Raw genomic sequence first — 15139 nt, 5'->3', positions numbered from 1 at the left:
AGTAAGTTTGCAGATGACACCAAAATTGGAGGTGTAGTGGACAGCCAAGAGGAATACCACAGATTACAACAGGATCTTGACCAGATGGGACAATGGGTTGAGAAGTGGCAGATGGGGTTTAATTCAGATAAATGCAAGGTGCTGCATTTTGGGAAACCAACTCTTAGCAGGATGTATACACTTAATGGTATGGTCCTAGGGAGTGTTGCGGAACAAACAGACCTTGGAGTGCAGGTTCATGGCTCCTTGAAATTGGAGTCGCAGGTAGTTAGGATAGTGAAGAAGATGTTTGGTATCCTTTCTTTTATTGGTCGGATTATGGAATACAGGATTTGAGAGGTCATGTTATGGCTGTACAGGTCATTGGTTAGGACACTGTCGGAACATGGCGTGCAATTCTGGTCTCCTTCCTATCGGAAAGATGCTATGAAACTTGAAAGGATTAAGGAAAGATGTACAAGGATGTTTCCAGGATTGGACGATTTGAGCTCCAGGGTTAGGCTAAACAGGCTGGGTTGGGTTGAGTGGTGACCTTATAGAGGTTTACAAAATTATGAGGGGCATGGATAGGGTAAATCGGCAAAGTTTTTTCACTGGGGTCGGGGAGTCCAGAAACAGAGGGCATGGATTTTTGGTGAGAGGGAAAGATTTAAAAGAGATCTAAGGGGGGAAACGTTCTCACGCGGAGGGTGGTATTTGCATGGAATGAGCCGCCAGTGGAGTGGTGGAGGCTGGTACATTTGCAACATTTAAGAGGCATTTGGACCGGTATATGAATAGGAGGGCTTTGGAGGGATATGGGCTGAGTGCAGGCAGGTAGAAGTAGACTGGGTTGGGATATATGGGTGGCATGGACAGGTAGGATTGAAGGATCTGTTTCCATGCTGTACATATCTGTATGACGCTATGACTCTACTGTGGGCAACCAATCCTTTGGATCCATTAACTCCACACCGACCCTCCATAGAGTAACACACACAGACCGCTACAGATTTCTGACCCCTGACAAATGCATGTAACCAACACTTTCCTAAACACTTTAAGCAATGTGGCATGGCCAATTCACCTAGCCTACACAATGTTGGACTGGAGGGGACAATCGGAGCACCCAGAGGAAACCCACACAGATACGGGAAGAATGTGAAAACTCCACACAGATATTTGCCAGAGGTTGGAAGTGAACGCGGATCGGCGGCGCTGTGACGCAGCAGTGCTAATCACTGAGCTACCACGACATTCCAAAATGAGATGATCAAGCATTTGAACATGTATCTTCTGGATCTTCGCAATTTTATCAGACTGACCTTTTTTCGCAGCAGAATGATTTTCTCGTTAGCTATCCGCATCAATGTGGCTGGAGTTTTTACTCTGAGGTGTGCATGTTTCTTCTTGACCCCTGTATCAATTTCGCAATTCCACCATGGAGTGTCAGGCAGTTTTTGATTTCAAGGAAATATCACTTCAATCTCCACAAGAACAGTTCGTTGATTATTAAATTGGTGCTGTCGCATCCAATACTCGATTCCCTGTGCAGGGTGGCAGTCGGGAAATGTTCCTTAACCAGTAGAGACAAAGACGAAATGAACAGGGAGGTTACTGTTGGACCTGCACAGGACAGTGTTTTGTTCACAGTTGGAATACTTTGTTTCGATCTGGTCACAGCACTGAGCAGGGCATTTGATGCACTTTCGGGGCTGCAAAGTAAATTCACATAATTACTGCTTCAGTTGGAGCAGTTTAACGAGACATACAGAGGCTGAATACGTTTGGGTTGTTTTCTTTCGAGCAGAGATTTGGATAGATAAGATCATGGGTGCAATGAAGGATAGAACCTCAAAAGCAGTTAGTACAATTTTAAGCCGAAAATTCGGAGAACTTTTGGTCACCTGGAGGATCGTAGGAATCTGCAGTGCCCTCCAAAGAAGTGTGGTAGAGGCAGAAAACCTCAAAAGATTTTTAAGAAAATACCTGGATGAGATATATCATAAAGTTCAAGGCTGTAGGCCAAGTGCTATAAGATGTGATTAATACAGATTTAGTGTACTTTTCGAGCCAGAAACCAGATGGGTTGAAGACATTCCTCTGTATTGTTTCACTGCATCGTTTAATTATTGTAAATTTACGACGCTGACGTGATTTTCCGTTTGTTTTTCCTTTGGGTAAGTATTAATTAGTGTAAGTTCCAGTTGTTGCTGAGGTCAGTCTCAGCTTCGGGTTCTCTCGTAGAGTAATCGTTCACAATAGACAATAGAGACAATAGACAATAGGTGCAGGAGTAGGCCATTCAGCCCTTCGAGCCTGCACCGCCATTCAATATAATCATGGCTGATCATTCCTAATTAGTACCCTGTTCCTGCCTTATCTCCATAACCCTTGATTCCACTATCTTTGAGAGCTCTATCCAACTCTTTCTTAAATGAATCCAGAGAGTTGGCCTCCACTGCCCTCTGGGGCAGAGCATTCCACACAGCCACCACTCTCTGGGTGAAGGAGTTTCTCCTGAGCTGTGTCCTAAATGGTCTACCCCGTATTTTTAAGCTGTGTCCTCTGGTTCGGCACTCACCCATTAGTGGAAATATGTTTCCTACTGCCAGCGTGTCCAATCCTTTCATAATCCTATATGTCTCAATCAGATCCCCTCTCAGTCTTCGAAACTCAATGGTATACAAGCCCAGTCGCTTCAGTCTTTCAGTGTAAGGTAATCCTGCCATTCCAGGAATTGACCTCGTGAATCTACGCTGCACTCCCTCAATAGCCAGAATGTCTTTTCTCAAATTTGGAGACCAGAACTGCACACAGTACTCCATTTGTGGTCTCACCAGGGCCCTGTCCAGCTGCAGAAGCGCCTCTTTGCTTCTATACTCAATTCCTCTTGTTATGAAGGCCAGCATGCTATTTGCCTTCTTCACTACCTGCTGTACCTGCATGCTTGCCTTCATTGACTGGTGTACAAGAACACCCAGATCACTCTGTACTGCCCCTTTACATAAATTGATTCCATTGAGGTAAAAGTCTGCCTTCCTGTTCTTGCCACCAAAGTGGATAACCATACATTTATCCACATTAAACTGCATCTGCCATGCATCTGCCCACTCACTTAACTTGGCCAGGTCACCCTGTAATCTCCTAACATCCTCATCATATTTCACCCTGCCACCCAGCTTTGTAGCATCAGCAAATTTGCTAATGTTATTGCTGATACCATCTTCTATATCATTAATATATATTGTAAAAAGCTGCGGTCCCAGCACGGATCCCAGCGGTACCCCACTGGTCACTGCCTGCCATTCCGAAATGGAGCCGTTTATCACTACACTTTGTTTCCTATTAGCCAACCAATTTTCAATCCAATCTAGTACTTTGCCCCCAATACCATGCGCCCTAATTTTACTCACTAACCTCCTGTGTGGGACTTTATCAAAAGCTTTCTTAAAGTCCAGGTACACTACATCTGCTGGATCTCCCTCGTCCAACTTCAGAGTTACTTCGTCAATAAATTTAAGAAGATTAGTCAAGCATGATTTCCCCTTCATAAATCCATGCTGACTCTCTCCTATCCTGTTACTACTATCCAGATGTGCAGTAATTTCATCCTTTATAATAGACTCCAGCATCCTTCCCACCACTGAGATCAGACTAACTGGTTTATAATTTCCTGCTTTCTCTCGCCCACCTTTCTTAAAAAGTGGTATAACATTAGCCAACCTCCAATCCTCAGGAACCGACCCCGAATCTATTGAACTCTGGCAAATAATCATCAACGCATCCACGATTTGCCGAGCCACCTCCTTCAGTACCCTGAGATGCAGACCATCAGGCCCTGGAGACTTATCAATCTTCAGACCTAACAGTCTCTCCAACACCAAATCCTGGCAAATATAAATTCCCTTAAGTTCAGTCCTTCAGCCACTGTTACCTCAGGGAGATTGCTTGTGTCTTCCCTAGTGAACACAGATCTGAAGTACCCATTCAATTATTCTGCCATTTCTTTGTTCCGAGTAATATATTCCCCTGTTTCTGTCTTCAATGGCCCAATTTTTGTCCGAACCATTTTTTTTTGCCTTGCACATACCTAAAAAAGCTTTTACTATACTCCTTTATATTATTGGCCAGTTTACCTTCGTACCTCAGTTTTCCTCTGCGTATTTCCTTCTTAGTAATCCTCTGTTGCTCATTAAAAGCTTCCCAGTCCTCAATTTTCCCACTTATCTTAGCTATGTTATACTTTTTCTCTTTTAACTTTATATGTTTCTTAACTTCCCTCGTCAGCCACGGCCATCCATGCCTCCTCCTGGGATCTTTCTTCCTTTTAGGAATGAACTGATCCTGCAACTTCTGTATTATACACAGAAATATCCGCCATTGTTCCTCCACGGTCATCCCTGCTAAGGTATTGCACCATTGAACTTTGGCCAGCTCCTCCCTCATAGCTCCATAGTTCCCTTTATTCAACAGAAGTACTGTCACTTCCGACAGTACCCTCTCCCTCTTAAATTGCAGATTGAAGCTTATTGTATTATGGTCACTACTTCTCAATGGCTCCTTCACTTCGAGGTCTCTGACCAATTCTGGTTCGTTACACAATACCAGATCCAGAATTGCCCTCTACCTGGTCGGCTCCAGCACCAGCTGCTCTTAGAATCCATCTCTGAGGCACTCCACAAAGTCTCTTTCTTGAGGCCCAATACCATCCTGATTCTCCCAGTCTACCTGCATGTTAAAATCCCCCATAACAACTGTAGTGACATCTTTGCGACAGGCCAATTTCAGCTCCTGATTTAACTTACATCCGACATCCAGACTACTGTTTGGGGGCCTGTGGATGTCTCCCAAGATAGTCTTTTTACCCTTAGTATTTCTCAGCTCTATCCACACTGACTCTACATCCACTGACCCTAGGTTCCCCCGCGCAAGGGACTGAATATCGTCCCTTACCAACAAGGCCACCTGTGGTGTAAAATTATGTCCCAATACATGTGTGAATCATAATGTAACACATGTATTGGGCCAAGCAGTGGAATGTGGTGTAAAATTCCAAGCAGTGGAATGTGGTGAAACGGTTAAAAATTATGTCCCAATACATGTGTGAATCTAACCGGAATGGAGGTGTTGCTTAGTCCCGTGTGAATCTTCTTATCTGTATGTAACCAGAATGGAATGTGTTTTTTAGCCTTGCTCTGCTGTTCACATGAATGTTTATATCTGGAAAAGAGTATATCAGCTGAAAAAGTCTCCAGCTCGGTGAGTCTGCTCCGGGGTTACGTTTAACCGCCGAGCGTGGGTTGTTGGCAACCGCTCTACGAGAACTGACGGCTCCCAGTTTTTGTAACATGTAGAGTGAGTATAAGCCAGACCCGTTGTGCGACGCTGCGGGGAATAAAATGCCCATATTCTAGCAGTCTCGCCTCTTGGTCGTTTGTTCTGTGTCAGACTACTCTCCTACGAACCTGACCTTGAGAATTTTTTAAAACATTTGGCGTAGTCGAGCAGGGTCAATCGCAATTGAGGAGAGATTTTGATACAGAACAATGTTTTGGAAAAAGACTAAGAAACCAGAAGAACAAACTGTGGAGGTCCCGACCGTCCCGGGATGGCATGGATGTGGGCATGTACGTGGCAGTTTGTTTGAGAAAGGATCCCAGTCCTGCCGAAGAACCCCTTGCCTGGGGTACAGCGGAGGATGTGGGCATGTCCAAAAAGCTGAAGCGGAGTTAACAGAATTGAATGGGATTGAACTGAACTGAACTGAGTGGAACTGAAGTGAATCAAATTGAACGGAACAAAATGGAACTGAGCTAAATTGAATTGAAATGGACGGAACTGAATTGAACACAATTGAATTGAACTGAACAGACCTGAACTGAGCTGAATTGAATTACACTGAATTGACTGAACTGAAATTAACTGAAACGAATTGAACTGAATTAAGCATAATGTAACACATGTATTGGGCCAAGCAGTGGAATGTGGTGTAAAATTATGTCCCAATACATGTGTGAATCATAATGTAACACATGTATTGGGCCAAGCAGTGGAATGTGGTGTAAAATTCCAAGCAGTGGAATGTGGTGAAACGGTTAAAAATTATGTCCCAATACATGTGTGAATCTAACCGGAATGGAGGTGTTGCTTAGTCCCGTGTGAATCTTCTTATCTGTATGTAACCAGAATGGAATGTGTTTTTTAGCCTTGCTCTGCTGTTCACATGAATGTTTATATCTGGAAAAGAGTATATCAGCTGAAAAAGTCTCCAGCTCGGTGAGTCTGCTCCGGGGTTACGTTTAACCGCCGAGCGTGGGTTGTTGGCAACCGCTCTACGAGAACTGACGGCTCCCAGTTTTTGTAACATGTAGAGTGAGTATAAGCCAGACCCGTTGTGCGACGCTGCGGGGAATAAAATGCCCATATTCTAGCAGTCTCGCCTCTTGGTCGTTTGTTCTGTGTCAGACTACTCTCCTACGAACCTGACCTTGAGAATTTTTTAAAACACCACCCCACCCCCTCTGCCCGTCAGTCTGTCCTTTCGATAGCACGTGTAGCCTTGAATATTCATTTCCCAAGCCCTGTACACTTGAAACCACGTCTCAGTTATCCCCACAATATCGTATCTGCCAATTTCCAAAAGAGCCTCAAGCTCATCCATCTTATATCTAATGCTTCGTGCATTCATGTGTAGTATTTTTAATTTGTTACTGCTCTCACCATTCCCATCAACCCTTACTTCACTCAACCTTACAGCATGATGCCTTTCCGAGTTTTCTGCCTCATTGATACAGTTGTCTCTCTTGACTTCTCTTGTTCTAACTTTCCCTTCAATTTCCTTTTTATACATCCAGCTTGTCCCCTCCCCCCCGCTACTTAGTTTAAATGTAGCGGCGTTGCAGTAGAAAACCTGTCTGCCAGAATGCTGGTCCCTAACCTATTAAGGTGCAAACCGTCTCTCTTGTAGAATTTATGCTTAGCACAAAATATACCCCAGTCATCCAAGCACTTAAATCCTTGCTTCCTGCACCAGTTCCACAACCACACATTCAAGTCCATTATCCCCCTGTTTCTGGCCACACTAGCCCGAGGAACTGGAAGCAAACCGGAGATAACCACGTTGGACGTCCTGCTTTTGAGCCTTCTTCCTAGTTCTACGAAGTCTCGCTTTAGTATGTTCCTCCTCTTCTTCCCGACATCAGTTGTGCCGACATGTACCACCACCTCTGGCTCTTCACCCTCATCCTTGAGGATTTCCTGCACTCTGTCCGCGATCTCTTTCACTCTAGCACCAGGAAGGCAACACACCATCCTTAAATCCCGTCTGCTGCCGCAAAAACCCCAGTCAGTTCCTCTCACGATGGAGTCCCCTATTACCACGGCTCTGTGCGATGTCAGACTCTTCCGCTCTGCCTCTGCGGCAACTTTTGATTGACAAACTTGGCCGCCTTGCGAACTGGCAGTGTCATCAGTGTCTGTTTCCAAAAGCTTCAACTTGTTACTGACAGGTACTTCTCCCGGGGTCTCTCGCATCTGTCTCCTCTCCGCCTTCCTCATCATCTACTCTCTTCTGCTCTCTTCTGGCATGATTGGTGTAATAACATCGCTGAAAGTCTTGTCCAGAAAGTCTCGTTCTCTCGGATGAGCCGAAGCTTCTCGAGTTCTTTCGTCAGTGCTGCAATAGATAGCCTTTCCCCAATTAATTTATAGACTTTGTATAGACCAGGCCCCTCAAAACATTTCAAGGTGGGAGACCAGATCCTTATTTTCTATGTTTTTTTAACCGGACGGAATATGGATTTTCTAAGGTAGAAGCAGTTGATCAAATCGCTCAGTTTGAAACAAATCAGAATCTCTTTACAGACCACCGAATGGATCACAAACTGAAGACTGTATCATGTACAATAAAAATTAACATATTTTAAAATCTAACAGACTCTATTACAATTTAATGATGCTATTCCAATTTCAAGCAGTCGTCATGGAAATAAAACGTAAAATGAAACAGATTCCGAGAGAAAAGATGTCAGAGAGTTAGTGTCGGACAAAAAAAAAGCACGATTGAATCCCGCACCTTTCTCCCCTGTCACCCCAGCAGATTTTCATTGACCAGCACTTTCAAAAGAAACCAAACTAGAATAACAAAGAAAGCTGGGAGATCTGGCCACTACTATTTCGTAGGACAACTGCTTAAACAAAAACACTAAACTCTGGTTGTTGACTTAAGCTGTACGTGCTAACCATTATTGAAGGAGCGAGTTCAAACAATCTGGCTCCTCTGCCATTATTAATCCTTCCGAAAAATAACAAGGGCAAAATAGCTTTGTCAAAGGGCCAGCGCCATCACATACTGAATTACCAAGGGAATTATTGTCTCACAGTGTGCAACAAAAAAAAGCACTCTCAATGTGCTCGACATATATTAAAATTAGTCACTGAATAGTCTCAGCAAATTTAAACTCATCTCTGAAACGATTATTCAAAGTATTTGGATATTGCTGGGAATTAAAGCGCATGAAAATAGTGCAATATTGCTACTTGAAGACAATTTCAATGAACATTTTAGGATCATGACCACGTTAATCCGTTCCTTGGGGTTTTAAAGACGAACATAAATCTAAATTTATCACACTGCATCATTCGGATAAATCTGTCGTAATGTGTTTATTCAAAATGATTCGAAAAAATTGTAGACCTAATTACAGCTTCCCAGTAGACATAGCACACAATATAAAATAATATGTCTGAATTGTCACATCACCAATTCCGAGAAAATACTGAGACATTACCTACAGAAGGAGGGGAGAGATTTTTTTACAAGCAACACAATGCATCTTCCAAGGCAAATGGTGGCAAAAGTATTCTACACTATTCTTGCTACTGTTGGTGTTCCTGGTAGGTCTTGTAACAATCTCTGTTTTATAAGTCAGGGCATTGAATCGTACTCACTTCCACGCTTGGACTGTAATTGAGTTTATTTGTTCTTTTCGTAAATTAAATTGCAATGGTAAACGATAGTGTCCTCCCTTACTCAGATTTAAGTGAAATGATTGTCTTTCAGAAGACTCCTCAGTAATGAGCAGCTTTGCCTCTTTCTTTATACTGTATAGAATGCGTTTGCCGGAGGCCACAGTGATTGCGTTTCACTGAGCAACAATTCTGGTTTTTCAAGAAACTGTTGAGTAAGTATGGGCTCTCACTGGTTTTGCCAAGCTTACTATCGGTAAATGGGTTTTATGACAACCACTTCTTGTTGACATTTAATATTTCCAATTTCTTGATCTAAAAGACGTTGCTGGCGCTCAGGCAACTAGATCCACATGGAGACCAGGTACAACATGAGCAATAACTGAGTTGAGCAAATTTAAAAATCACACAACACCAGGTTATAGTCCAACTGGTTTAATTGGAAGCACACTAGCTTTTGGAGCGAAGCTCCTTCATCAGGTGATTGTGGAGGGCTCGATGGTAACACAGAATTTATAGATAAAATTTGCAGTGTGATGTAACTGAAATTATACATTGAAAATTGATTGTCTGTTAAGCCTTTTATCTGTTAGAATACAGTGATTGTTCCACTTCTTTCATGTGTAAATCACAAAACGTTTTTTTAAAAGATTGCATTCTCGGGTTAGCTGTTAACAATGGTGATAGCTGGACAATATGTTGAAGGTCCTGAATAATTATCACATAACCTGCATTATGAAGCATTCAGAACAAGCGCAGTCTCGGTCAGACAAGACAATCTGGCCCGACCTATTTTACCTATCTATAATGGATAATTCTACCATACCTAATTTAATTCAGAGAGGGAGAGAAGCGGAGAAAGAAAAAGAAACTATTTTATACAAAGTATAAAAGTACCTATCCATTACAGATAGGTAAAATAGGTAGGGCCACATTGTCTTGTCTGGCTGAGACTGCGCTTGTTCTGAATGCTTCAATATGTTGAAGGTGTTAGCCCCCTGTGTTCTCTCTCTATGACCTGATGTTTAGATTGATTCTAATCTAAAAATAACAGAGTTTTACATAAAGTCATGTTGTTTTTGAGCTCAGAGTTCGACATGAATGTATGCAGTTTTTGAGCAAAGTGCAATGTAACTCTGCAAGTACAAATTCACCACACAAAATATACGCGTGTCTTTGTCTGTCTGTCTGTGTGTGTCTGCCTGGGGTGGGGGTTGTGAGTGTGAGAAAGCGTGTGTGTGTGTAGTGAGTGCAGACTGTCGTAACTCTGTGAGGGGGTGCATGTGTGGGAGTGTGTGTATCTATAAGGGTGTGTGTGGGTATCTGTTTGCGCGTCTGTGTGTACCTGTGTCCGTGTGTATGTGAGTGCGTGTGTGTGTAGGAATATCCGTGTGTGTGTGTGTAGATCACACACCTGTAACGTGACATGAACCCAAGGTCCCGGTTGAGGCCCTCCCTTTGGGTACCGAACTTAGCTATCAGCCTCTGCTCGGCCACTTTCGTCTGCTGCCTGTCCTGAAGTCCACCTTTGAGGATGGTCACCCAAAGGTCCGAGGTTGAATGTCCTAGACCACTGAAGTGTTGCTCAACTGTGAGGGAACCCTCCTGTCTGTTGATTTTTGTGCGGTGCCCATTCATTCGTTGTCATAGCCTTTGCTCAGTTTCCCCAATATACCATGCCTCCTGGCATCCTTGCCTGCACCGTATAAGATAGACAACCTTGGCTGAGTCACATGAGTACCTGCCATGTACAAGTTGGGATGTTTTCCCACGCGTAAAAGTGGTATCTATGTCCACAATCTGATACGTCTTGCAGCGTTCTACATGACAGGGTTGTGTGGAGTTGTCTGAGAGCCGGGCAGGTTGCTACGAACAATGATCTTTTTGAGGTTTGGCGGTTGTTTAAAGGCAAGTAGTGGAGGTGTGGGGAAGGACTTGGTGAGGTGCTCATCCTCTTTGATAATGTTTTGCAGGTCACAAAGAACATGCCATAATTTTTCAGCCCCTGGGAAGGACTGAACAACGAAGGTACCCTGTCAGTTGCAGCCCGTGTCTGTGTCCTGAGGAGGTCATTACGGTTCCTTGCTGTGGCACGTCGAAACTGGCGGTCGATGAGTTGACCATCGTACCCCGTTCCTGTGAGGGCATCCTTGATTACCTCCAGGTGTCCGTCACGTTCCTCCTCATCTGAGCAGATCCGGTGTATGCATAGGGCTTGTCCATAGGGAATGGCTGTTTTAATATGTTTTGGGTGGAAGCTGGAGAAGTCTAGCATTGTGAGGTTGTCTGTGGGTTTCCAGTACAGTGTGGTGCTGAGGTGTCTGTCCTTGATGGAGACGCACGTGTCCAAGAATGAGACAGACAGTCGAGAGTAGTCCATGGTGAGTTTGATGGTGGGATGAAACTTATTGATGTCACTGTTTAGTTTTATCAGTGACTCCTCGACATGGGCCAGAGGAAGAAAATGTCATCAATGTACCTGGTGTACAATGTTGGTTGGAGATCCTGCATAGAGAAGAAATCTTGTTCGAACCTGTGCGTAAAAATGTTGGCATATTGTGGTGCACATTTGGTCCCCATGGATGTTTCGTGTGTCTGGTTGAAGAATTGGTTGTCAAAGGTGAAGACGTTATGATCGAGGATAAAGCGGATGTGTTGTAGGATGGTGTTTGGAGACTGGCAGTTGTTGATGTTGAGTACTGAGGCTGTTGCCGCGATGACATCCTTGTGGGGGATGCTGGTGTAGAGTGCAGAAACGTCCATTGTGACGAGGAATGTTCCCGGTTCGACTGGTCCGTGGGTGCTGAGTTTCTGAAAGAAATCCGTAGTGTCGCGACAGACGCTGGAGATCCCCTGTACAATAGGTTTCAAGGTGCCTTACACATGGCCAGAGATTCCAAAACATGAGTTGAGCAGGTCATTGTGAAGTGAAAAGCGAATTTCAACATGGATGGCTTTGATTACATGGTGGCTGAGACAATGGATGCTTGGGGGCACGATATTTGTAAGGGTAGATAGCTGGGAGTAGTGTTGAGCATTGTGTTCCGATTATAATATGCTTTGCTGAAATTATGTGATCTAAAGTTTTCATGTGAACTGTCACATTACAATACTGCTACATGCTGCACTGTTGTGAATTTTAATAGGAGAAGTGTTGAGAGTGGCGTGGTGGCAGTGCCCCAGATTGATTCAAACAACTTTGATGAAAAGAACGTTTCTCATCATGCCCTTTATTGTCCGCCGAACATTAATGGTTTAATGGAACGTTCTTTACATAGTGTAAGTCTGGGAGCATCACTTTGTCCTTGATTAGCATGTGTCTTTGGTTAGTACGGCTTTCACACAGTGCCAGAGTCACAGGTGCGATTACTGCCATGGAACATTGCATGGAATTGGCCATGAAAGACGTGCAGATTCGATGAATTGACCATGGTAAATGCGTGCTAAAGTAGATAGTGTGTGCGAGTGTGTGTCGGTGTGTTTCTCTTTGGAACGTCGGTATGGGCTCGATGGCTGAAATGGCCTCGATTTGCTCTGTCAGGATTCTATCATTCTATCAATTTAAATATATTATTGTTACCATTTTTATGACGATGGTACTGCTGATGACATTTTGGAGATGAAGGCTCTGGATATATTTTTAAACAGATTTACAGTGAGACATGCCGTTCATAGCACGGTTTGCAGTACTCGTCAACGTTGCGATATCTCTGTTATCCCACCTGGGCCACCGCGATCAAAAAGCTAGAGAATCTGCTATAGAATAGCGTTTTTCACCGACCAAAGGAGGCTTGGTTTGGCAGGAATGCTACACAGTTTCAGACATTGATTGGGTTAGTTCTCCTCCAAGCTGACGAGCTAGCATAATGCAGATTCGGTCATAATGAGAGAAAGTCACCCGTGCTGATATGACCTGCTTTGTGGCTTGGAGGGACTCAGTGACTTAGAGATTTTCAGTGGTCTGCAACTGATTCATAATCCTTCAGCCGAGATCTTCTAATAAAGAAAATGATTAATCCATCGATCTTCAGATGGCAGGATGTTCTTTGCATTTTGGCTGAGAGATGTCACTTCGACGGTTGCCACAACTGTTGCATGGTGCTCAATGTGTCACTGGTCAATGTTAATGAAACTGTTTCTTAGAAATTTCGCTGAATCTTCCTTCCAATTTTGACGTTTGGAAAGTGGATGTGTGTGGGAAGGACAGCTCGACCGTATTATTTGTATATGAAGTCAGTAATGACTAGAACTTCTGCTGGTTGAGGATGACCGTTCAGGGAACCTAACCGCACAGGTAAGTTGAGTGTGTCTGACTTTTTCAGGTTGGATGATTTAACTTTATGATTTTCAGACTGCTTTATCAATTTGAGGTTGTTTATTGACGATTGTATTTAGGTGAGAAGCGAGGGATCAAACATACTTTAAGAGACGAGAGTGAGGAACTGTTGAAAACATTTGTTGTTGTCCGCTCGCATGTGCAAGTTTTTAAATGTTTGCCGTGACGATAAGTCTCAGGTGAACATTGTCAAAATACATTGCCATTCTAAGTTGCATTGATAGAACCGTGTGGTCATATCTGTCTTAGCTGTCTTTTATGTGGCAGGATTTACGCAGTGAATCACAATCATTGACAAAATAATGCCCTATTTCTTCAATGCCAAAACGATCGAATATGTTTTGATGGAGTGTTGGGTCGCAAGATATCAAAGGAAATTCATTTGGCAGCAAATAGCCTTAGGAAGATTCAGAGAATACGCAGTGTCGTTATGAAGCATTCAATTCGTTGCTTTACCAATTATGTGTGCATTTGTGCGGATGTTGTGGTTTGAAGGAGAATTCAAACCTTACAGAGCAACCCACAAAGCAGAGAAAATCAACTGCTGCTTACCCCAGTAAAATATTTCATTGATTATGCTAATCATGTTCTACCCTGTTCCTTTTTGAAGTGTGCAATTGAATATTTCAGAATTTGATCCTGTGCTTCAGATTCTTAAAACCTGATATGACACTGAACAACAAAAATGTTTATGCTGATGTCAATCACTTAGAGTCTGGGTCAGGCACAGAAAATATGTTAACGGTAACTTCAAGTACACTTTCCTTTTCTGTCTCTTACAGTTAACCTCGTGGCGATTGTATTCTTATCTGGGGGCAAGTGTGGACTTTCTACCTGCACCATTCGCTATCTGGTGGCCATGGCAGCATCAGATTTCCTGTTCATTTTATTTGACGTTATCCTTGATCGGTTCAGTTACTACTATTATCCACGGTGTTTCCTGGACATCACTCCTGTTTGTAGTATTATTTATGCCCTGAACCGCTTATCCATTGATTGTTCTGTCTGGTTCACTGTCGCTTTTTCTTTTGATCGTTTTGTGGACATTTGTATTCATCACATGAAAACTAATTATTGCACTGCGAAAACAGCGATGAGAGTTACAGCAACAATATGCATTTTCTTTTTTTTAAAGAACATTCCTATTTATTTTCGATTTGAACCTGGAAGGTATTACAACAATGTTCCATGGTACTGTACTACGAGGGACAGTTATTTTGATGAACCTCAATGGATTAGTTTCCGATATTCTGAAAAATTCTTAACACCAATTTTACCATTCGCTTTTCTTCTCTTGCTCAACATTCTTACAGTGCGACACATCTTCCATACCATTAACGTGAGGAAGGGACTCAGGGATCAGAGGAACACAGAGAATGATCCAGAAATAGAGAGCAGAAAGAACTCTGTCATTTTACTGTTTTCCATATCAGGCTGCTTCCTACTTCTCTGGCTGATGTATATTTTATATTTCTTTTATGTCGCTTATCATTTGGATGACTACGCTTTTGATCTCTTTGAACAAGTCGCATATATGCTTCGAAACTCAAGTTGTTGCACAAATGCATTTATTTATGTGGTAACACAAAAGAATTTCAGAGACCAGCTTAAGTATGCTGCGAAATATCCAATTATAAAAGTAATTATGTTGATATTTAAATCTAAGTGATGGAGCATCAACATTAAATGCTTACAATGTAACAAGTTGTCCAGATGAGGAACTGCAGGAACGGAGAAGGAGGACGAGCGATGTGTTAGCATTCCTTTTAAGTTGGGTGAGGAATAAAACTGAGGAGAATGACATTGGAGGATAAAGTATGTTGAAGTGCTGCTCCCAATGAATAATAGTCAAGT

This window comes from Chiloscyllium plagiosum, unplaced genomic scaffold (assembly GCF_037043375.1).
Source record: "Chiloscyllium plagiosum isolate Xiang-an unplaced genomic scaffold, Cpla_swu_hap1 HiC_scaffold_29, whole genome shotgun sequence".
NCBI classification, from domain to species: Eukaryota; Metazoa; Chordata; class Chondrichthyes; order Orectolobiformes; family Hemiscylliidae; genus Chiloscyllium; species Chiloscyllium plagiosum.
Note: the sequence above shows the minus strand (reverse complement) of the source record.